Here is a 24,664-nt window from a genome sequence, read left to right on the forward strand (position 1 = left end):
TCAAAAGACTTTTTTGTCCATCTATCATTTTTCTATATCTGCTTGTTCCCATACGGGGTCATGGGGTTGCTGGAGCTTAGCCAACCTCTGAAGGTGGGGTACAATCTCGACCAGGTATGTCAAACATACGGCCCGCAGGCAGTGTTCGGTCACCAAGATGGTTTAATCCGGCCAACTCATGAGTAGAAATTCTAAGGGTGTTTTTTAAAAAAAAAGCAAATTTCAAGTCCATTCCTGTGGCGGGTTATGATTTTGTTTTAAAGAAATAACCGAAATGCACAACTCCGCCACTAGGGGGACCAAAGATAAAGGAAAACATGTGAAACGGCATATCTCTGCACGTGCCAATTGCGAAACCAAACAGATCTGTCTTTGGGTAAGATTCAGTTTGATTCCCTGCTAGCTTCACCGCTGTTACATTGCTATAAGAATGATCAGTAGTGACAGCCTAATGACCGAAATGTTGTCAAAAAAAATGTTGAAGTGGAGTGCCAAGCTTTCCGGGAAAAATGGACAGTTTTATTTGTTCATGGAGCTGAATGTAAAAACTGCATGCTTGGTATGTCATCAACACGTCTTTTTTTGTCTTATTGCAAATAGCTTAGTGCAAACATCCAATCCATTTTCAGATGGTAAGTTTATGAAAAAATACATGCAGAAGTCTTTTGCTCCAAAAAAACGTCGACCTTTGCCAACATAAGTCTATCAAGTATTACAATGCCATATACAACATCTCTGATTTGGGCGGCCAAATGAAGGAATCCAGTCATTTATTGCATTTTTGGTCACTAATGATGAAAGCACCGACATCACAGATATATGCAACTGTGCATATTTATTAGAGGTATTGAAGTGACGGAGTTTGCTGAGTTTATGGACACAAAAACAGCTGATGACAGTCAGCTCTCTAGTTACTGCACTGGACAATGTTGGTGTGAACTGGTCACGTGATGCCAGTCTGGTCACTGATGGCGCCCCATTAAAGGTCAGGAAGAAGGCAGATGTTGCCACAAAATTCAAGCAGCCAACCAGGAAAAGATTCTTGGACATTTGATTGTGTTTTGCACACTTGAATGACAGTGGTATAACAAGCTGACCATGGGTTATTTTTGCTTTTATGGTACTGGTTCGGCCCACTTGAGATCAGACGATCAGAATGTGGCCCCCGAACCTAAATGAGTTTGACACCCCAGATCTGGACAGCTGTTAGTCCATCGCAGGGCAACACAGAAACAAAACCTCACACACTTACATTCGAAACTATGAGACATTTTAGAGTCCCCAATCAACCAATGAATGTATGTATGTTTTTGGATTGTGGGAAGAGCCTTGACTGGACAAAAATAACCCACAGACACAGAACATGCAAACTGCACACAGAAACAACCCTGCTGGGATTTGAACCAAGACTTTTTTGAAGCGATAGTGCAGCCCCAGTAACTTTTGATTTAGAATCAAGCAGCAAGAATAACTTGTCTACAGTTCCAATGACAACGGATGCAAAACATATACTTCTGACATTGTCCACACACATTTTATTTTCTCCATGAGTTTTTCCTATTTTTTTAAATTATATTGAGTTATTTTTTAGCCTTCCAATGCTGTCTGTGCTTTAGTTTGCTTTCAATTGTTTGTCACATGTTTTCAATTATAATATTAATTTGTTTCTATCGTTTTGGCAAAAATTAGTGAAGCATTAGCAATGATGAGTAGAGCATTTCAGCATCATCAACCTGTTCTTGGTGTGTTCAGTTGTAACCTGTCTAACATTTCTATTGTAGGTTTTTTGAGGTGGAACTCAAACATTACAGTCAAAAAATCTGCAACAATTACTCTTTTCTTTTAATACACAATGTTAAAACCTTGTTTCAATTGATGCACATATGCAGAACATGTGAACAGACACGAGCATCTGCTGACATGCAAACTGAGCAGTGAAACAGAGATCTTTTGCATCAGTTTAGTCTTTCTTTCAGTGATTTGGTCTCAGCTGGTGTCCCAAAGGCACAGACAGGGAGGAAATGACTCTTTCATGAGAAGCTGAAAATCTTTGATGCTGACTTAAAACAAAAGACCACGACACATTTACCACAAGTATAGTTAGATCATAACTGGAAGCTTTGAAAAAAGTAATCCACAGGAAAACTTTTTGTTACATGATATTGTTAACATGCTATTAATGGGAATCTTCCAGTTCGATAAATACCTTTAAAGACTAAAACTTGAGATTGAAGGCCAATGTACCACTGAAAACAAAATAAAATGGATAATATTTAGTACAGACAGAATAATCTTGTTTCTATTCTGTCAGATAAATGCATCTAGACATTAAAAAAAAAAACACAATAAGAAACCACAACAAGAATCTAAGTTACTTATGCACAAGTAACTTCTCTTCTCAAAGGTCTGCTTCTTACAGTGCTCCTTTTAGTAAGAATTCAAGTAGGAGGTTACAAATTCCAAACAGAGAATAAAGTTCATTAGGGGGTGTCATATAATGAACCATTTGGGAAGATTCTCAGTTCAAAAAGTATTCTTCATCAGCTAAGGACAGTGTGTTGTAAAACCCCCTCATCCTAGCCGAGGGTGAGATGCAGATAAACAAACACAGAACGGTATTATAAAAAAGGTAAACAGGTCAATTTGTCATGGTGCCTGGCAGTTCACCTCCCCCTCCCACAGCTCTTCTTCACCACTGATTGGAACCAGCTGATCTTCATCTTCTCATCACCCTGCCGGCCTTCATAAGGGAGCTTCTCACCAGTATCCGGCGCCAGTCCGTTATACTCACTCCGATGCTTATGCCTGGCCTTTAAGTCTTAGCGCATGTTTTTTAGTTCATGTTACTTACCTCGCCTTGTATTCACCTTCAGGTTTTCATCCATTGGTCACGCTGGTTCCACGCTCCACGCTGATCCTGTCGTCCTCGGCGTCCTCACCTCAAGCTGGTCCCGCTGTTCTCAGCGTCCAAACCTCGCTCCCTCTGGCTCCACGGTCCGATGCGTCCATGCGTCGCGTCCACGCGTCGCCCCCCTCACCCTCATCAGCTCAAAGAACTTCAAGATATTTCCACGGAGGAAATAACTTCCACATTTCCTCAGAAACTGTATTTACCATTGGTAAAATAAACCTTTTCAAGTTCATACTCGCAGTGAGTGACTTCCGGGGTTTCAGAATCTGGGTCTGTTACGTCTACGACGCCATGACATAATTTAGGTTAATATTTAAAATACATTTAATACTTCACATGTTTTTAAAAGCAGAAAATATTAGCCCTGTCTGAGGGTTTTTCATGAAATGCAACAACATACTTGGAATAAAAGTTTACCAGTCATGTTTCCCCTCATTTCAGGTTTTTACAGTCCAGTTTTGTTATGTCTGTGTATTGATTTTTAGTCAAATTAGGTTAACTTTGTTTTTGAGTTTTAGCTCCACAAACCAAGTCTTATGCATTTGTCTTTGCAATTGTAATGACAGTCATTATTTACCAAAATCAATTTATATGTCCACTCAAATGTTAAATGGATGATTACAAAAAGCCTTTTGTTTAAATGTTGATAACTGTCAGACTAGTGTCATGGTGGCTTGTCAGACTCCTCCCCCTCCCAACTCTGCTCAGGACTCGCAGGTGTTTCTACTCTCCTCATCTACGCACCCGTCATTTAAGGAGACCCACCTCAAGCATTCTTTGCCAGTCCGTTAACCCTGATGGTGCTTACCTCACCTCATGCTACACCTGGCCCTCTATGTCATGTTTTGCCTCGCTTATCATGTTTTTGCTGTGCTTCAGGTCTGCCGTTTTTCCACGAGAGCAACAGAGTCCTAATCCACCTCGAGCAGAAGCTAAAACCCTCCACGCTCCACAAGAACTCCAGCCACGCCACAGTCAAGAACTCCAGCCACGCCGCTGTCCAAAGACTCTATTCTCGCCACCGTCGAGAACACTAGTCACGCCATTGACTCACGTGCTAACCGTTGGCCGAAGACTCCTCGTCAAGCTCCACGCCCCTCTCCCCTCCTGGATCCACTGGCTCCTTCAAATTAAAACCTGTTACATACCTTCCATCTACCTGCCTCTTCCTTCCGGGTTGCAGCATCTGGGTCCACCTTGATCAGATCATGTCAACTAGATTACATTTATTTCATCCTTTAACCCTTTTGCTATCCTAGGAAATTTAACGTTGGGAGTTGGGTCATCTAGACCCACTAGACAGTGTGTTGAACCTTTTTTCTTCAATGATTTGTGTTCTTCACTGGTTTCCATGGATCACATGAAATCTTTCCACCTTCATCCACCATTGTCATGGTAGGGAGAACACATCAATGTAAGGGTGGGGTCATCTAAGATAGCACAAGGGTTAAACACAAGTAAAAGTTGAGTATCTTCTCCTTTACTGAACAATTATCCAGTAGTGTTAGAGCGCCTCTGGATCTCTGGCACAGAAATACACAGCAGTGTCTTCAGGCTGCATGTTCTGTCCATTTAGAGTCACTCTGTTGTTGGAAGAGTCCAAATCAATGCTAAACTTGTTCTTCAGTGAATCTTTGTAGTATTTCGTTTGTCCAACACGTTCGCTACCAATCCACTCTAGTCCTTTCCCTGCATGCTGTCTGATCCAAGCTGTGTAGTAGCTGCTCACAGAATAAGAGACCTGACAGGTGATGGTCAGCCTCTGACCTGGCTGCAGACTCACAGAGGCTGGCTGTGCCAGCTGTTCACACTTTACACCTGAAGAGGACAAACAGTTTAATGGTTAATGGTGTAACAAGAGTGAACAGTGTTTTTGTCTCAGTCAAACTCACAGGATCCAGCAGCCAGAAGCAGCAGCATAACTACAGAGAACATGATGAGGATGATGATGAAGATGACTGATTGGAGCTTCTACTTGGCTGACAACATGACATCAAGACTTTATGAAATGTTATGAAAGGGTATGATTCAGTGACGGGGTACCATCGTATGCAGAGTGTTTGTTTGGCAATGAGATAATAAAAAGAGAGAACGTTTCACACGAAGAGAAGGCATCTGAATACTGAATGTTATTGTGTTGGAGGGTTAGTGTAAAGATTGGTATGTATCAATCATCATGCATAGGAGTAAAACACGACAATCTTTTAGGCATATGTAGAGAGTATTTTCTGACTAAAGGCAAAAAAAATGAGATTATAAGGTAGTTGTTGATACAAACGGGCACGTCAATGGTGGTGCTAAACATATCTAGACAAAGCCCTGGTTTTAGCACTAGCTATGCATGCAAAGCCCTGCATGGCTGAAGCAAAATGCTTGCATAGCCTGTTGCCCGTTCATTTACAAGATCCAGTTTAAAACATTTTCTTTGTTTTACTTACCTTCTGTTCTTCCATTAGCGAAATGACTTCCTCCGGTAAGCCTTGAGCACGCAAAAAGACACTTACAGACGTCAATTTTGTTGGTTTCACTCCTGCAGCTCCTCGGCCTCTGCAGTGCTGAAGGATATGGCTCACATGTTCGTGTTGACTTTAAAGTCAAAATTCTGAGTTTAAAGTCAGAATTCTGAGTTTAAAGTCAGAATTCTGAGTTTAAACTCAGAATTCTGAGATTAAAGTCAGAATTTTCTATGCCCTTTTTTTTTTCTTTCTCCATGGCCCCAATCCTCTTCTGTAGATATGGCCCAAAAAAGGCTAGACAAAATAAATTAAATAGGTAAACGGCAAATCCTGCCACACTAAAAATCGGTCAGCGACTCCCTTTAACTGCTCCATTGAAAGTATAAGCAACAACTAAAAACCTGCAAACTAAAATACCAACAATGAAGAAAAAATTTGACAAGGAAAAAAAAACTGTTGTTATTTTACTCCTTTAAAAGGGTTTCTGCAAAATATCAATTCTCCTTTTTAGCATTCACAGGTCTGTCAAATACTATTTAAAACAACGGATGAGAGCTATTTGCTTTATGTGGTGTTTTTGTACAGAGTTTCTGTCTCTTGAGTCACTGTGTATCTTGCGCAGTAATAAACAGCAGAATCCTCAGCTCTCAGATTGTTCATCTGCAGATACACCTGCTGTCTGCTGTCGTCTCTGGAGATCGTGAAGCGGTTTTTCACTGACTCTGAGTAGTAGATGCTGCTGCTGCCAGTGTGGATCCAAGCGATCCATTCCAAACCTTTTCCAGGAGCCTGTCTGATCCAGGCCATGGGATAGCTGCTGAAACTGAATCCAGAGGCTGAACAGGTCAGTCTGTGGGATTCTCCAGGTCTTTTAACCTCAGATTCAGACTCAGTCAGAGTCTGTCCATCAACAACTGGGAAGGAAAATCAGAAAACCGGATTTAAAAAAGGAATACATCAGAAATCTACAATGTATGCATGATGATGTTCACCTGCATAACAAAGAGTTAAAAGCAGCAGTCCTGTCCTACAGTCCATCATGTTCAACTGAGTTCAGTGTCTCTGCTGTCATCTCTGCTGTCAGATAAATAGAGGAGGAAGACGTCCATGTTTGCATTGACTCCACCTCACAGAAGACATTCAGCTCCATCAGAATTCACATTTGAATCACAAAATACTTCTTTCAGGTCTAATAAAAATATTTCACTTTTCTTTTCTCTTTTTTTTAACCTTAAGTTTAGTTAAAAATAGATTGTTTCATGATTATGCAATAGGTCAGCGGTCCCCAACCCCCGTGCCGTGGACCGAGACCGATCCGTGGGTCATGTGGAACCGGGCCGCACAGAAAGAAAAAATAACTTACATTATTGTTTTATTTATTTCAGAATCTAAAAGATGTTGAAAAATTGCTCGATTCTCTGTTACATCTGTCTATGTCACAGGTCAAGGCGCTCTTCTCTGTCACGTGATAGGTTACCCCTAAAATAAAACCCAGGAACCAGCAAAATGAGTAAAAATGAAACGTCTTTGGAAAGTTTTTTTGCCAAGGGGAAAACACCCAGCCAGGAGACAAAAGAGGAGCCTTCGACTTCCAAAAAATAGAAAGCTACATTTAATAGACAGTACTTCATTTTTGCACCATGAGTGTGGGCAGGGGAGAGGATGATGAGACCTTTATGATGTACAATGTCCTGCGTGTCAAAATAAAAGCTCAGAGTTCATCTTGCCACGTCTCTGTTTCTCCTTCATCGTAGTCTTGCTACAATAATCGTCCGCCGCATCTTAAAGTCTGGTCAGTAAAAACTTTGGTTGACGTCATACGGGTCCATGGTGTTATGAAGGTTGGGGACCGCTGCTGTAGGTGACTTCATTTGTGGAATTCCTGTCACATGTTTTTCATCATATCTTTATTAATATTTCTTTGTTGTTTAAATAGGTATTATTCATAAATCATATTACATAATCATTTCATCCATCCATCCATCTTCCTCCGCTTATCCGGGACCGGGTGGCGGGGGCAGCAGTGTAAGCAGAGATGCCCAGACTTCCCTCACCCCAGCCACTTCCTCTAGCTCCTCTGGGGGAACCCCGAGGCGTTCCCAGGCCAGCCGAAAGACGTAGTCTCTCCAGCGTGTCCTGGGTCTTCCCCGGGGCCTCCGCCCAGTGGGACATGCCCGGAACACCTCTCCAGGGAGGCGTCCAGGAGGCATTCGGACTAGATGCCGAGCCACCTCAAGTGGCTCCTTTCGATGTGGAGGAGAAGCGGTTCTACTCCGAGCTCTCCGCGGGTGGCCGAGTTTCTCACCCTATCTCTAAGGGAGCGCCCAGCCACCCTACGGAGGAAGCTCATTTCAGCCGCTTGTATTGGGGACCTCGTTCTTTCGGTCATGACCCATAGCTCATGACCATAGGTGAGTATTGGAACAAAAATCGACCGGTAAATTGAGGGCTTTGCTTTTCGGCTCAGCTCTCTCTTCACCACAACGGACCGATACAGCGATCCAATAAGTACGGACGCCGCTCCGATCCGCCTGTCAATCTCACGCTCCGGTCTTATCTCACTTGTGAACAAGACCCCCAGATATTTAAACTTCTCCACCTGGGGTAAGGATACTCCACCCACCTAGAGATGGCAAGCTACCTTTCTCCGGTCAAGAACCATGGCCTCGGATATAGCGGTGCTGACCCTCATCCCAGCCGCTATACACTCGGCCGCAAACCGCCCCAATGCACGCTGGAGGTCCTGGCTCGATGAAGCCAACAGGACAACATCATCTGCAAAAAGCAGAGAGGAAATCCTGTCCATAAAAACTATGAACAGAACCGGTGATAAAGGGAAGCCCTGCCGGAGTCCAACATGGACCGGGAACAGATCTGACTTACTGCCGGCTTCATACAGAGACCGGACAGCCCTTAGCCCTCTCCAGATCCACAAAACACATATGGACTGGATGAGCGAACTCCCACAATCCCTCCAGCACCCTAGATAGGGTGTAGAGCTGGTCCACTGTTCCACGACCAGGACGGAAACCACACTATTGTTCCTGAATCCGAGGTTCGACTATCGGACGGACTCTCCCTCCGATAGTAGTCATTTATGTAATATTTTTACTAAACTTTTCATTCTTTTTCAGTCAACATAATACAGTAAATAATGAACTGAGTACAAGACAATAGATGATCAGATTTAAGATTTTTTTCAGAGAATCCACCAGTATTTGTCAAAGCATAAATGATTATTTATAAATTTATAGATTATTTATAGATTGCTGCACGGTGGTGCAGTGGTTCGCACTTGTGCCCCACGGCAAGACAGCCCCTAGTTCAGGAGTTTGCATGTTCTCCCAGTGGGGATGGGGGACTCTGGTTTACTCCCACTGACAAAAAACATGCTTCATAGGTCAATTGGTCACTCTACACCTTCCATGGGTGTGTAGGGGTGTGTAATAGACTAGACTAAAGTGTTTGTATTTAAAATTGTTACAAGTTTGTTGTGTTTTTATGTTGCAACTAGGGGGAGATGTAAGATATAAAGAGGAGAAGAAGGAAAAATGAGAAAGGAGGAAGTGTTTTGCCTTTATTGCCGACATGTTCTGCAATGACTGGATTAATAAAGTTTGTCTTAAAAGATTCACCGTGTGATTTCATGACTTCACAACAGATATTGCACGGGCCACATGGTGGTGCAGTGGTTAGCGTTCTTGCCTCACAGCAAGAAGGCCTCTGGTCCAATTCCTGGATGGGGGACCTGAATCAGAACATAATTTCTGTGTGGAGTTTGCATGTTCTCCCCGTGCATGTGTGGGTTCTCTCCAGCTTCCTCCCACCATCCAAAAACATGCTTCATAGGTTAATTGGGTAATCTAAATTGTCCTTAGGTGTGAAAGTGAATGGGTGTGTAATTGTGGCCCTGCGACAGACTGGTGAACAGTCCTGGATGTCCACTGCCTTTGCCAACAAGTGGACAGGATAGGCTCCAGCAGCCCAGTGACCCTAAAAGGGATAAAACAGTAGAAAATGAATGAACAAATATTTACCCATTAAATAGAAATAGAAGTACTCTTTCCTCAATTTGTTTTCATTTTCTTAAATTTAAGAATGTATTCATAAGTACTAGACAAAACGACAAAGCATGTGGTATTGTTGTAACACTTAAATTAGAATAAGAAATTTGGTCACAGCAAAAGAATGATAGTTTAATAAATCTGATGAACAATTTTAAAAGCTTTAAAAAATAATAATTTTTGAATAATCTTTTTTACATCATTTGTTATTCCCTTATTGTGATTCCATGTGTACGACAGAGTAAAAAAGTACAAATTTAAAGACGTAAAATTACGAGAAGCAAACTCTTACTAGAGTGAAATAGAAGTGAACATACGGTGCAGCAAGTGAACGCCACGCAGCAGCATCATTTGTTTGATTTATGAATTATTAATGTTTTATTTATTAATTTGTGGTTTGCAGGATCTCTGCAGCCCGATGATAAAGAAGCTGTCCACTTCAATCATTCTTCCTCCACCAAATAAAAGATCTCTAAGTCTGTGTGACAATTCCGTCTGAGGAGGTGGATTTTTTGGTATTTTCAACGTCCTTTTGCTTTTATAACAGAAGATTTTTATCTTTGTTGTTTTATGTTGAAACGGGACGTTTCATCTGGAGGAGGGGGCGTATGTAACACTGTTTACTTCTGCATTGGTCTTCTGTGCATAAAAGGTTCATGACATCAGGTGACAAATGGACTTCTGTGTATGTGAATGAAAAGGAAAATAAAGTTGTGGTCCTTTTCACCCTAACGTGTCTCTGAGTTCCTTTTTTACAAATTAAACTCCACTTCAACGACACAGAACCCCGGAAGGTCAGCTACACTGACAATGATCTGATTTTGAGACATCAAAGAGTTCAGAATTTCGTTGTTTTTGAAACTATTTGGAAATAAAGCTTCACAAAACTCTCCACATCTTTTATCGTCAAGTAGGCTCTGATAAACAGACAACTTTTGTGTTTTTTCTTTGTTAAATTTACGGGAGAAAAACTTTACGCCTGAAAATATCATAATTTACTGCACCCCAGTCACTCAGCCTATTCAATGAAAAGTGATGCTGCAGTGGAATCTGGCTGGTTGCTTTGAATGGAAGGGGGGGGGGGTTCTTTGGTGTGGAAAGATCCTTAACATGATGTCATCACTCAGCATCAAGCCAGATTTCTGATCCTTCATGTATTTAGGAAAATTGTCTCATAAAAAAAGTTTGATTTTATGTTTGATTTGACTTAATTTAGTAAAAAAGACTCATTTGTTGAATCAATATTTCCAAGGCTTTAAGACAGTGTAGTATTTATTAGTATTGGAAGTAAAGCAAAAAATCATTGGTAGTGTTAGAGCGCCTCCTCTGGTGGATTCATGTTACAAGTTTTCAGGCTCTGAGGGGTTTTTGTTCAGGTCTGCTGATGGTTTGTGTCACTGTGGATCTCTGGCACAGAAATACACAGCAGAGTCTTCAGCCTGCATGTTCTGTCCCTTTAGAGTCACTCTGTTGTTGGAAGAGTCCAAATCAATGCTGAACTTGTTCTTCAGTGAATCTTTGTAGTGAGAGCCTCCAGTGTATTTTATCCCAATCCACTCCAGTCCTTTCCCTGCAGGCTGTCTGATCCAACCTGTCCAGTAGCTGCTCACAGAATAAGAGACCTGACAGGTGATGGTCAGCCTCTGACCTGGCTGCAGACTCTCAGAGGCTGGCTGTGTCAGCTGTTCACACTTTACACCTGAAGAGAATAAACAGTTTAATGGTTAATGGTGTAACAAGAGTGAACAGTGTCTTTGTCTCAGTCAAACTCACAGGATCCAGCAGCCAGAAACAGCAGCAAAACTACAGAGAACATGATGAGGAAGATGATGAAGATGACTGATTGGAGCTTCTACTTGGCTGACAACATGAGATCAGGTCTTTTTAAGATGAATGGTGATGTAAGAGCCTGATTTGCATACGCTGGGTCTCAGGAAATGACAGTTTAGTGAAAGGACAGATCAAATCAACATTTACATGTGGAGCAGAAGAACGAACAGCTGAATTTGGGGAAAAAAACAGTTTATCTGCAGATCAGCTGTCTGTTCTCTTTATGCTTCTTTTACATAAAAATACATCAACGAACATTTATCATTAAACAGTATTAAATATGTGTATTTGTTTTTAATGTTAAAGTAATCTTCTGTTAAAAAATCATTGAAATCATAAGTGGGAAAGTTTAATACTTGATGAGTAAAAACCATTTACTGACATACCAGTGTTAACAAATACCTTTATTGAAATTATTTCCACAATCTGATTTGATTTTGATTTGATTAATATGATTTGCCGCAATTAAAAAGAAAAAAAGATACGGAAAAGAAAATTAAATACAGTTCAGGGAGAGAGGCATGAAAAAACGATTGGGGCCTCCACTTAAAACATTTGCACAACGATTATACTACCCTGCGACAGACTGGCGACCTTTCCAGGATGCCCTCTGCCTTCACCCACAAGCGGCAGTCAGGGTTTAGACTTCACCACAGAGTGGAAACTGCACTAGTTAGAGCCTCTAATGACCTATTACTGGCCTCAGAAAAGGGACTACTCTTTATCCCTGTCCTGTTAGACCTCAATGCAGCCTTTGACACTATCAACCACAGTATTTTACTCCATAGATTAGAGAAGGACATAGGGATCAGAGGATCTGCCCTCCAGTGGTTTAAATCCTATTTATCTGATAGGTACCAGTTTTTTAATGTAAATGGACAGTCCTCTAATTGCACTCGAGTTAACTATGGAGTGCCACAGGGCTCCGTTTTGGGACCCATCCTGTTTATGCTTTATATGCTACCCTTAGGAAACATAATCCAGAAACAGCATTCATTTTCACTGTTATGCAGATGACACGCAGTTGTATTTATCTATTAAACCTGAAGAAACTGACCATATAAAGAAACTGAATGCCTGCATCAGAGATATCAAAAGCTGGATGACAATTAATTAACTCCTTCTGAACCTAGAAAAAACTAAGGTAATTATACTGGGTCCTAAAACCTCAGAGATGCTCTGTCTGATCGGATTGTCTCCCTGGATGTTGTAAGTATAGCCTCCATCTCCAAAGTTAAAAACCTAGGGGTTTTATTTGACCAGGATTTTAAATCTGTAGTTGTAGCGTTAGATAAGTTAATTCTTCTCTATGAGTTCTGTTAAATCTCCTGTCCTTCCTGGGGGAGGATCCCTTCTTCATGTGGGAACCCCTGAGGCTTTTTTGTGTTTTCCGGAATCCGTTTTTTTTAGGACTTTTTCCTAAGGGCAGGGATGCCAGTTTAGTTTAGTCGGTTTAGTTAAAGTTTAGTACTATCCTATTGAATTATATGTGTTTATGATCCTTTTTGATTGTGTGTTTACCTTACAATTACCGACACGAAGCCCATTGAGACGACTGTTGTTGTGAATTTGGGCTATACAAATAAAATTGAATTGAAATGGAAAGATGAATGAAAGGATGATTAAAAAATACAGAAAATTATGCAGCGATAGTTAAATCAGAAGTTTATTCCAAGTTTCATCACAATAAATTAAACAGCTTTAAATCAACAAATACATGTGCATTACAAAGCAGAAATAAAATGTTTTTAGACATTTTTGTAACACTTTGTAGAGATGCAGATTTTTGCTACATTAAAAAGCCATTCTATGGTTTTGCTGCCCTTAATTTTATTGAAGTAGTTATATTTTTACAGTCAGTGCCTCTCCTTAAGCAGCCCACAGAAAGTAGAAACTAAAGGTTGTCGAAGTTTTTTGTTGCGGAGGCCGAATTAGGAACTCTAAAATAGACTGGGTGCCAATTTTTTTGGGGGGGAAAATGGTTAAACAGAAAAAGTTGTTTTTAAAAACTTTAATGACCAAGTGTCATCTGTACAATTAACAAGGCCCTCCATGTTTTCCCAGTTGCAGTCGGAGGTTACTGCCCAGATCTACTCGTCTAGTAATTGTATCATTTGACAGACTCATTTCTTCAAACTTTTTCTTTTGCTTCTGAAAAACAATGTCAGCTACTTTCAGCATACATTCTTTTACAAAATCCCCCTCACTTAAGGGTTTGCTACACAGGGCCATTTCCAAAGTCACAGCATAGCTAGCATCTGTCACAGCTTCACTGGATTTAGAAATGTTTGAAAATGTTTAGAAAAATTTGGTGTGTACCATAGCCTCGTTGTACTGTTGGAGCTTACTGTTACGGTCCTCTGCGGTAAATTTGTTATAGATGTGATGATTTGTAATATAGTGACGATTTCTATTGAATTATTTGAGCATTGCATTTACATTAACCTGCTTGCAAATAAGGCACATGACTTTGTCCAGTACATGAGGTACAATAAAGTAAGAATTTGTCCACTTAGATTGAAAGCGGCTTTTGTCCTCACCAACACAACATTTTTCCTAAAAGGAACCTGCTCTGGCTCTCTTTTATTGAGGGCCACTGTTATGACCTTTGTCGTATTTGTGTATGTTTTTTATTTGTATTTAATGTTTTTTTATATGGAGAGTTTGTGTCTAGGTGTATGATTCTCGCTTGGGGTGCGAGAGGTCCAGGATCTGAATATCCATTTGAGTATATCATTCATTTGCTTGTTTTCTGGTGGTGGTCTTTGTTGGTAGTCATGGCTTTCAACTTGGATGACTTTGTTCTTGACCCACAGCTGCATAAATTGGATGACTGCACTAAAGCAGATTCGTTAATTGTTGCCAAGTACTTTGATATTTACGTTCCGACTGCGACACGCAAGCCTGATATAAAGGGGGGGATGATGATGTAAAGAAGGCAGGGGTAGATGCTCCTGTGACCCATTCAGGTGTTTTCTATGACCCAATCCCGCTTCTTCACGCGGTGATCCACACAGAAGATCTCAAACTCATCCTTCGGATGATGGAATTCGATCTTGAATCTAAATCCCGTGAAGTTGAGCTTATGCACCTGCGTGTGCGTGCCCTGGAGCTGGGAAAAGACCCACCTGTTCTTTCCAATGCCTCTGCGATTCCGACATCTCCTGGTGCTTCACCTCAGTTTGACGTGAGTAAACACATTGCTCTCGTTCCTTCCTTCAGGGAAACTGAGGTTGACTCTTATTTCAACGCATTTGAGCGCATTGCCACTACATTAGGATGGCCAAGGAACGTGTGGAGTTTACTATTACAATGCAAACTCACAGGCAAAGCCCAGGATGTTTGTGCCACTTTGTCCATTGATGAAAGTTTAGATTATGATGTTGTGAAGTCCACTGTATTGAGAGCATATGAATTGGTCCCAGAAGCATACAGACAAAGGTTCAGAGCATGTGGAAAATCAGCCACCCAGACATATGTGGAATTTGCGAGGGAGAAGAGCGTCCTTTTTGATAGATGGTGTGCTGCATTTAAAGTGGAGGATTTTGCTCAGCTTCGGGAATTGGTGCTGCTGGAGGAATTTAAATCTTGCCTTCCTGAAAGAATTGTTATTTAGTTGAATGAGCAGAAAGTCACATCTTTGACCAGTGCTGCTGTACTGGCAGATGAATTTGTGTTGACTCATCGATCTGTGTTTCCCCCCACACGTGTTAACAGTTCTTCAGCTGCCGTTAGGAAGCCAAAAGCCTGGCCCAAAGTTGCGCCGCACATGGGAACTATGCCTCCTGACAGCCGTGAGTGTTTTTACTGTCATGAAAAAGGACATGTTATTTCTAATTGTCCTGTCCTTGCCAGGAAGGAACAGGGGAAAAACCTAGAGATGCCTAAAAGTGTCAGTTTTGTTCAAGCTATTCCTGCACTCTCATCTAACTCAACTGGTTGCACAGATGAGACATGTGAGGCTTTCAAACCTTTCATATTCAAAGGCATGGTTTCCCTCACCGAATCAGAAAAAGATGTTGTTCCAGTCACAATTCTGCGTGACACAGGGCCTAATCAGACATTTGGCATAATTGACAACTCATTTGTTTTCCCTTCTTGTGTTGTTACACGTGCACAGGTGCTAAAGTTGGGTGATGTTCTTAATTTGGCCGATACCTTCTTGTGCAAAAATGACAAAAATCAAATGGTTAAATCAAATGGGGAAAAACCTAAGAACAATGTGAATGATAGCTTGTCATTTGTGGACGCTGCACTAACTTTTTCTGTCGACAAGGAAGAATTTATGCAAGCTCAAACAAATGATCTTTCTTTAGCACACTGTTTTACTGCTGTTAACTCTAGCGGGAGAAAGTTTCCATATCACATTAAAAATGGTCTGTTGGTGTGTACCTGGTTTCCCTCAGTTGGAATGTTGTTGAACAAGTGGTAGTTCCACAGAAATTTCGGTCAAATTCTTAGTTTAGCTCATGATGGTTCCGCAGATTATTTAGGTATTAAAAAAACGACTAGTCTTATTCTTCGTCATTTCTTTTGGCCGGGTTTGAAGTCTGATGCATTTACATATTGCTGGTCATGTCATGTGTGTCAGATGAGTGGTAAACCTAATCAAAGCATTCCACCTGCTCCCCTGCACCCTATTCCTGTGATTGGGGAACCCTTTTAACATCTTATACTAGATTGTGTTGGTCCCTTACCCAAAACCAAGTCAGGACATCGGTACATCCTAACTTTAATGTGTGCTGCAACACGCTATCCTGAAGCAATACCTTTGAGCACACTCAAAGCAAAAACCATTGTGAAAGCCCTTGTGAATTTCTTTTCTACGTTTGGCTTGCCAAAGGTTATCCAAACTGACCAGGGCTCGAACTTCACATCTTGCATCTTCAGTCAAGTCCTCAAAGCGCTCTCCATTACACATCGAATGTCAAGTGCATATCATCCCCAGTCACAAGGAGCCATAGAACGCTTTCATCAGACCATGAAGTCTATGATTAAAAAATTTTGTTTAGAATCTCAAAAGGAATGGGATGAGGGGCTTCCTTTTCTGATGCTGACATCTCGTGAGAGCAAACATGAATCCACTGGATTCAGCCCTTCAGAGCTTGTTTTTGGTCATGCTGTTCGGGGTACCATCAAGTTACTGAAGGACAGACTTGTGTCAGATTGTTGTGATCCACGAACAAATGTTTTGGACTATGTCAGCTCTTTTAGAGAGCGGTTGCACCATGCTCGTCAGCTGGCGTGTGATGCGCTTTCAGTGTCTCAGGAAAAAATGAAAAAGTAATTTGACAAAAAAGCTGTGTCTAGAAAATTTCAGGCTGGAGACAAAGTTCTTGTGTTTCTCCCTATTTCTGGCTCTGTTTTTCAAGACTTTCGAAAAGTGAACAAGGTCACCAAAACTGATTCGTATCCATTACCACGCATGGAAGATTGTGTTGACCGGGTTGGTTCTGCCAAATATGTCACAAAATTGGATTTGTTAAAAGGTTATTGGCAAGTTCTGTTAACCTCTCGTGCATCTGAGATCTCTGCATTTGTTACTCCAGATCAGTTTTTGCAATATACAGTTATGCCATTTGGTCTTAAAAATACTCCTGCAACGTTTCAGTGCCTCATGCACACTGTTCTTTCAGGTGTAAGTGACTGTGAGGTGTATCTAGATGATCTCGTTGTATTTTCACCTACATGGGAATCTCACATGGCCACCTTAAGGGAAGTTTTTGATCGATTGTGTAAGGCCTCGCTAACCCTTAATTTGGCTAAATGTGACTTTGGAAAAGCCACAGTGTTTTACCTTGGTAAAGAGGTTGGTCAGGGACATCTCCGTGCTCTCACATACAGGGTACATGCCATTGTTAGTTTTCCTGACCCCCAAAATCGCAAAGCCACAACTTCGTAGTTTTTTGGGGATGGCTGGCTACTATCGTGGTTTTTGTTGTAATTTTTCAGACATTGTAAGCCCTTTAACTAGTTTAACCAGTACAAAAATCCCGTTTGTTTGGTCAGCTCAATGTCAATATGTATTTAAAACTGTGACAGCTCGTCTAAGCTGCGCCCCAGTTCTGGCAGCCCCTGACTTTGAACGCCCTTTTAAGTTGGAGGTTGATGCCAGTGCCTCTGGAGCAGGAGCTGTTTTGTTGCAAGAGGACGATGATGGTATTGACCATCCTCTCTGTTATTTCTCAAACAAATTCAATAAACATTAGGTTTGTTACAGCACCATTGAGAAGGAGGCACTGTCTCTGCTATTAGCACTCCAATACTTTGAGGTATATCTTGGTTCCAGTTCACTTCCTGTTGCTGTTTACACTGACCACAACCCCCCTAGTTTTCCTGTCCAGAATGCAAACCAACGGCTTATGCAATGGTCTTTGTTAGTGCAGGATTTTAACATTGAGATCCTTCATAAAAGAGGTTCTGACAATCTCCTGGCTGACGCTCTCTCTCATGCATATTCATAGGATAACTTCTTTTGTAGAGGGGGGGGGTTCAGGGGGAGGGTGTTACGACCCTTGTCGTATGTGTGTATGTTTTTTATTTGCATTTAATGTTTTGTTTATGGAAAGTTTGTGTAGGGGTTGAAAGTACTTGTCGTGTGTGTGTAGGTTCTGTTCTTTTTTTTCAGGTGACCTGGATTGCTGCACTAAGGCCTTGTGGCTGCCCATGATTGGAGGACAAGTGACTGGTGCTGCTGCTCAGGATTGGAGGGAGGATGATTGATGGCGGCACATGATTGGAGGATGAGACTTTAAAACCCTGACATCTCCACTGCCCCATGGGGGGAGGGGAAGAAAGAAATCTTTAGCTGGAGTTTTTGGCTGTCTGTACAGATTGACCATCGACCAATCTGTGTGAGGCCTTTCGGCTGTGTAGACTCTCTTGGTGAAGCTTAGCTTATTGGTGATTTGTATCAGGATTTTTTTGTTATTATTTGTAGAGCAGTAGGGGTGAACTGCCATTTTGTTTGACTGTTTTTCTCCTGTTTTGGTTGAGGTTCAGGGAGACAGGTCAGACTCTGTCATTTATTTTTACTTTGGTTTCTGGAAGGTCAGATAGAGTATTTGACATTTGAGTTAGTTCTGTTTTGTTTATTATTTTGGCCTGTGTTCACCCTGACGTTTGATGCTCCTTTTTCTTTCCTTTTGTCACCTTTACATGTAAGACAATAAACCCTTATTTGTACGGAAATTGGTTTTGGCAGCTTTATTAAATTAGGTGGGTTTTGTTAGGGCTTACTTATTGCATTATTGGGTCATTTTTCTTATTTAATTCATCTTTATGTTATGCCCCCACACCCCTAGATATAGGGTGCATAAAAGCCACAATAGATCTTCCCACGGGCTTCTTGTAGCCTCCGGGCCACACTTTGAGAACCCCTGGTAAAAACAATGAAATAAAACCTGCATACTAAAAAAAACAACCAAAAAGGAAAAATTTGATAAATAAAAAAAACACATCTCTCTTTTCATGAAGCTGTTGTTATTTTACTCCTTTTAAAATGTTTTGTAAAATATCGATTTTAACTTTTTTTTATTTACTGTTCTTTAAAATAATATTTAAAGCAACAAATGAAAGCAATTTTCTTCATGTGGTGTTTTTGTACAGAGTTTCAGTCTCTTGAGTCACTGTGTCTCTCGCGCAATAATAAACAGCAGAATCCTCAGCTCTCAGACTGTTCATCTGCAGATACAGCTGCTGTCTGCTGTTGTCTCTGGAGATGGTGAAGCGGTTTTTCACTGACTCTGAGTAGTAGATGCTGCCGCTGCTAGTGCTGATCCAAGCGATCCATTCCAGTCCTTTTCCAGGAGCCTGTCTGATCCAGCCCATGTGATAGCCACTGAAAGAGAATCCAGAGGCTGAACAGGTCAGTCTGTGGGATTCTCCGGGTCTTTTAACCGCAGATTCAGACTCAGTCAGAGTCTGTCCATGAACAACTGGGAAGGAAAATCAGAAATCTGGGTTTAAAAAAAGGAAAACATCAGAAATGTACTATGTCTGCATGATGATGTTCACCTGCATAACAGAGAGTTAAAAGCAGCAGTCCTGTCCTACAGTCCATCATGTTCAACTGAGTTCAGTGTCTCTGCTGTCATCTCTGCTGTCAGATAAATAGAGGAGGAAGACGTCCATGTTTGCATTGACTCCACCTCACAGAAGACATTCAGCTCCATCAAAATTCACATTTGAATAAGAAAATACTTTATAAAATAATAATTAATTATTATTCATAATAATATTTTTATTCCACTTTTCTTTTCTGTTTTTTAAACTTTAATAATAATAATAATACAGTAAACATGAGCTGAGTAAAAGACGATGGATGATCAAATTTAAGACTTCTTTCAGTTAATCCACCAGAATTTGTCACAGAACAAATGATAAAGCTTTTGTATTTTTAAAATTTAAATTCGTTTTAGGAAAAAGCAAATATAAACCCAACAAAAAGAAACCATGTGATAATTGTTTTAGATCATTTGTTATTAACTTATTGTGTACAACAAAGTTTAAGATCCACCAAAAAAAAGTAAAATTACGAGAAACAAACTCATAAATTTACTAGATTAAAGTCGAGGTTAGCATAGTGCAGCAAGTGAACGCCACGCAGCAGCAGAGCAGACCGACTAAACTTCTTTGAACAGGTGAGCTGAATGTTGATTGATAACGTTCCAAATGTTTGCAAGCTCATTTGTTTGATTTATGAATTATTAATATTTTATTCATTGATGGGTGGTTTGCAGGATCTCTGCAGCCCAATAATGAAGACGTGAAGCTGTCCACCTCAATCATTCTACCTCCACCAAATAAGAAATTTCTAAGTCTGTGTGACAATTCTGTCTGAGGAGGAGCACTTTTTGGTATTTTCAATGTCCTTTTGCTTTTATAACAGAAGATTTTTATCTTTGTTGTTTTATGTTGAAATGGGACGTTTCATCTGGAGGAGGGGGCGTATGTAACACTGTTTACTTCTGCATTGGTCTTCTGTGCATAAAAGGTTCATGACATCATGTGACAAATGGACTTCTGTGTATGTGAATAAAAAGGAAAATAAAGTTGCGGTCCTTTTTACCCAAATGTATCTCTGAGTTCCTTATTTTACAAATTAAACTCCTCTTTATTGACACCGAACCCCGGAGAGTCAGCTACACTGATAATAATCTGATTTTGAGTCACCAAAAGGTTCAGAATTTCTTTGTTTTTGAAACTATTCAGAAATAAAGCTTCACAAAACTCTCCACATCTCTCATCTTCAAGCTACGACTGAGTGCCCTCGCAAATCTGAAGCTGTGAATCGGAAGCCAACTTTAGCGTCGTCTTCAAGCTTGGCTCAGATTTAACAGTTGACTGTTTTTCTCGTAAATTTAAGACCTAAAAGTCGTAATAAAAAAATTAATTGTAAAATGGCCATAAAGCTCTAGTGTACATGTGTACGTGCTTTTATTTATTTCTTTTTACTTGGGTTTTTTATTTTTTTTTATTTTAGCTTTTTTAACTCAACACAACTGACTCAGCCTTTTCAATGAACAGTGTTGCTGCAGTGGAATCTGGCTGGTTGCTTTGAATGGAAGAGGGGGGGGGGTCTCTGGTGTGGACAGATCCTCATAACATGATGTCATCACTCAGCATCAAAACCAGATTTCTTATCCTTTTCTTTGTCATATGCCAGTTTATCTTTAACAATGTGGGAGGTGGGTTGTGGTTTTAAGGGTATCATAAATGTCTTTCTAATCGTTCTTTGAGTTTTTATTCTGTATGAAACTTCATGTATTTAGGAAAAGTGCCTCATAAATAAAGATTGATTTTATTTTATATAGTTTGAATTGGTTTGACTTTATTTAAAACAGTGTAGTTAGTATAAGAACTAAAGCAAAAAATCATTGGCAGTGTTAGAGCGCCTCCTCTGGTGGATTCATGTTACAAGTTTTCAGGCTCTGAGGGGTTTTTGTTCAGGTCTGCTGATGGTTTGTGTCACTGTGTCCTTCTGGCACAGAAATACACAGCAGAGTCTTCAGGCTGCATGTTCTGTCCATTTAGAGTCACTCTGTTGTTGGAAGAGTCCAAATCAATGCTGAACTTGTTCTTCAGTGAATCTTTGTAGTGAGAGCCTCCAGTGTATCTCATTCCAATCCACTCCAGTCCTTTCCCTGCAGGCTGTCTGATCCAAGCTGTGTAGTAGCCCAGAGAATAAGAGACCTGACAGGTGATGGTCAGCCTCTGACCTGGCTGCAGACTCACAGAAGCTGGCTGTGTCAGCTGTTCACACTTTACACCTGAGGAAGATGAAAAACACTGTATTTAGAATTCATCTAAATCTAGATAAGTTAGAGTAAATTCAAAATACAGCAGTTAGCTTTTCTTCAACGAGACTCACAGGATCCAGCAGCCAGCAGCAACAAAACTACAGACAACATGATGAAGATGATAATCTGATGTTTTTACAAGAAGCTGAAAGCAACACATACAGAGTTTATAGATATAGATGTGAGGAAATCGTGCTTTGCATAAAAAGCAGGATGTTGTATTTGCAAATTGAAGGTTCCAGCCTACTTGAATATCCTACAAAATAAAAGCGCAAAATGAGACAAAAGTGTTGGTCTCTGCATTTACATGTTTATCATTTGGCTACTAAATAAGTTGCGGGACCATTTCAGGCAACATTTAAGCAGCAGCTTTTATGAGACTTTGAAACAATTAACAATTTATATTTTATGAGAGCTATACCAATAAAAATGTCTTTTAAGGCAACGGTAGCTGTTTTGTTTTTCTGTGGTGTTTTTACAGAGTTTCTCTCTCTGGAATCTCTGTGTGTATTGAACGGAATAATAAAAAGCAGAATCCTCGGCTCCTCAGAAGTAAAATGAGCAAAAAAAAAGAATAAAACCTGTGAGCCTTACAGTGAGACACCAAACATATTAAAAGAGATTAGAAGAGTTTTGTATTGACTCCTCCTTCTTTCTCTTTTTTTTTAATAACAGTTTGATCACTTTTACTCTAACCACCACAGAGTCGTTTTGAAACATTCATAAAAAAGAATTATTTTATCTTGTGACCCCAAAAGAGATTCAGCAAGTTCAGAAGATGGATGGAAATATTTGATTGGAAAAAGATATGAACCAAGAGAGGCCAGTGGCAGAGATGATAAAAGTTGTTTTAAAGTTAATTTGTTTCAAAGTTCTGGATTTGACTTTAGTCTGACCGGATATTCTCACAATCAAAAATTTCATGAAATCACATCAAAATAAAAAACTTGTTTTCAGATTTTGTGTCTCACTGAGCAGAACAGAAACTTCACAGAAAGAACTTCTTAGAATGAACAGAAACTGTTGGTGATAAACACACCTGTTGGGAAATCATATTTTGTAAAGAAATATATTTTTTTTAAATCAAAGATAGTGATGACCTATTTTATTATATTTTTATATTTCGATTTTCTTTCTTTTTGGGACAAACTAGGCTGTTATTGTATGATTGTCAAATGTCAATTATGTTTGTATTTTTAAACAGAAAATTGCAAATTTCTAATTTTTTTTTTTTTTATTAGACATACAATTTGTTAGGTTTTTATAGCTGCTGAGTTTTTGTCCAGGTTTGTGTTTGTTTGTATCACTGTGGGGTATCTCACACAGTAATACACAGCTGTGTCTTCAGGCTGCAGATTCTGTCCTGTTATTGTCACTGTTCCTGCAGAAGTGTCTCTGCTGTGCTGAACTTGTTTTTCAGAGCATCATTTTGTCTTAAGGTTCCACTACTACTCCCCCACTGATGAGAAATCCAGTCCATTGATTTTCCTTCTCGCTGTCTGATCCAGCCTGTTGCATAGCTGCCATCAGTCAGTGAATATCCAGAAACCTGACAGCTGATGTTCAAAGACTGTCCAGTCTGAACAACCTTTGAGTCTGGCTGGATGAGATCAATACTGTCCACACCTGTGGAAACACAAACCAACATCATCTCCATCATTCATCTGAATCTGAAATGTTTCTGATCTGATTTTTGTTGTGAATCCACTGAAATCTCCTCACAGGATCCAGCTGTCAGCAGCAGCATCAGAGCTGCAGAGAACATGGTTGATGCTGAAGATGAACTCACTAAGGGCTTTCTGACTCACACACTCACACTTCACTTCCTTATAATCAAAAACACATTTACATAATGTTAAATGAAAATTATATTTAAATAATGTGAATTGCCATTTTTAATTATTTTATTTTAATTTAAAAATGACTTTTAAAGAGCAAAATAAATATTGTCAATGACCAGTCTGGCTACAGTTGTATTGTCATTATAAAAAGAATATTTTGAACATGCACATCAAAAAACAGTTAATGTTTCAGGTGAGACTTGTTCATTTGACATGTGTGACTTTAACCCTTGTACTATCCAAGGCACTTTAACGTTGGGAGCTGGGTCATCTAGATCCACTAGACAGTGCTCTGAACCTTTTTTCTTCAATGATTTGTGATCTTCACTGGTGTCCATGGATTACATGAAATCTTTCCACCTTTATCCACCTTTGTCATGGTAGGGAGAACACATCAATGTAAGGGTGGAGTCATCTAAGATAGCACAAGGGTTAAACACATTTTTAGTGTTGTTTCCTGAACACACAGGGTGCTGTGGGTCTCTAAACAGAAACCCTACAGAGAACAGAGGCTGATCAAACCCCAGTCTGTGTACGAGACGCATCAAATGTGTTTAGAATCACTACTTTATGGTTCAACAGTTTACTAAAAATGAAGTTAATGAAGTAAAATAGCAACATTTAAGTTTGTCTTTTAGCTTTTTTACTTCTCTGAACATAGAGATTTTTTTTATTTTAAAACATATAAGAGGTTTTAGATTTAAAGAACTGAGTGAAAATAAAAACATTTCATTTTGCCAGTTAAATTCACAGTCATTTTAAAAAATGACTCTTACTTTGCTGCTGCTATACTAAAATATTTCATGTATAACATTACAGACAAAACGTAAAAATTGTAAAATCTAACACAATATGATGAAATAAAGCTAGAGTAAGTTAGAGTAAATTAAATATGGATGTTATAAAATGTTGTTCTTGTTTAAAATAGATATGGCTCCAACAAAAGGCCTGGCCAAAATAAATTGACTAAATTAGGAAAATGACAAATCCACCCAAACTAAATGTCAAAGTCAGCGCCTCTCCTTAACCAACTCACAAAAAGTTTAAAATATTAAATAAAAAACTGCACGCTAAAAAAAAAAAATTAAACGTTTAACAAAGAAAAAGAAAAAACAACAAGTCTTACTTTTCCAAATCTGTTTTTATTTTACTCCTTTTAAAGTGTTTTTGAAAATATCACTTTTCCTTTTTTTGCATTCACTGTTATGTAAAATAATATTTAAAAGAACGGATGAGAGCTAATTGCTTTATGTGGTGTTTT

General features: G+C 39.8%; 1 long non-coding RNA gene, 3 pseudogenes and 1 gene segment (V, D, J or C); 1 reads left to right on the top strand and 4 right to left on the bottom strand.

Annotated features, from left to right (window-relative positions):
• LOC105354605 (Ig mu chain C region membrane-bound form-like) overlaps window positions 1-24,664 on the bottom strand; it is a 139,600-nt gene that overhangs the window by 53,655 nt on the left and 61,281 nt on the right.
• LOC144994284 (uncharacterized) lies at window positions 2,762-4,065 on the top strand. Of its 2 annotated transcripts, none has more exons than XR_013657739.1 (3): window positions 2,762-3,151; window positions 3,620-3,711; window positions 3,791-4,065. It is a non-coding gene; the product is annotated as an uncharacterized LOC144994284 (long non-coding RNA). The 2 variants fall into 2 exon arrangements; XR_013657738.1 differs by having other exon boundaries at window positions 2,763-3,119.
• Window positions 4,416-4,846, bottom strand: LOC144994180 (immunoglobulin heavy variable 3-53 pseudogene; annotated as a pseudogene).
• LOC111947766 (Ig heavy chain V region 5A pseudogene) lies at window positions 10,826-11,247 on the bottom strand (annotated as a pseudogene).
• On the bottom strand, window positions 21,231-23,327 carry LOC144994181 (Ig heavy chain V region 5A pseudogene; annotated as a pseudogene).

This window comes from Oryzias latipes, chromosome 8 (genome assembly GCF_053564925.1).
Source record: "Oryzias latipes strain Hd-rR chromosome 8, Olatipes_Hd-rR_3.1".
NCBI lineage: Eukaryota > Metazoa > Chordata > Actinopteri > Beloniformes > Adrianichthyidae > Oryzias > Oryzias latipes.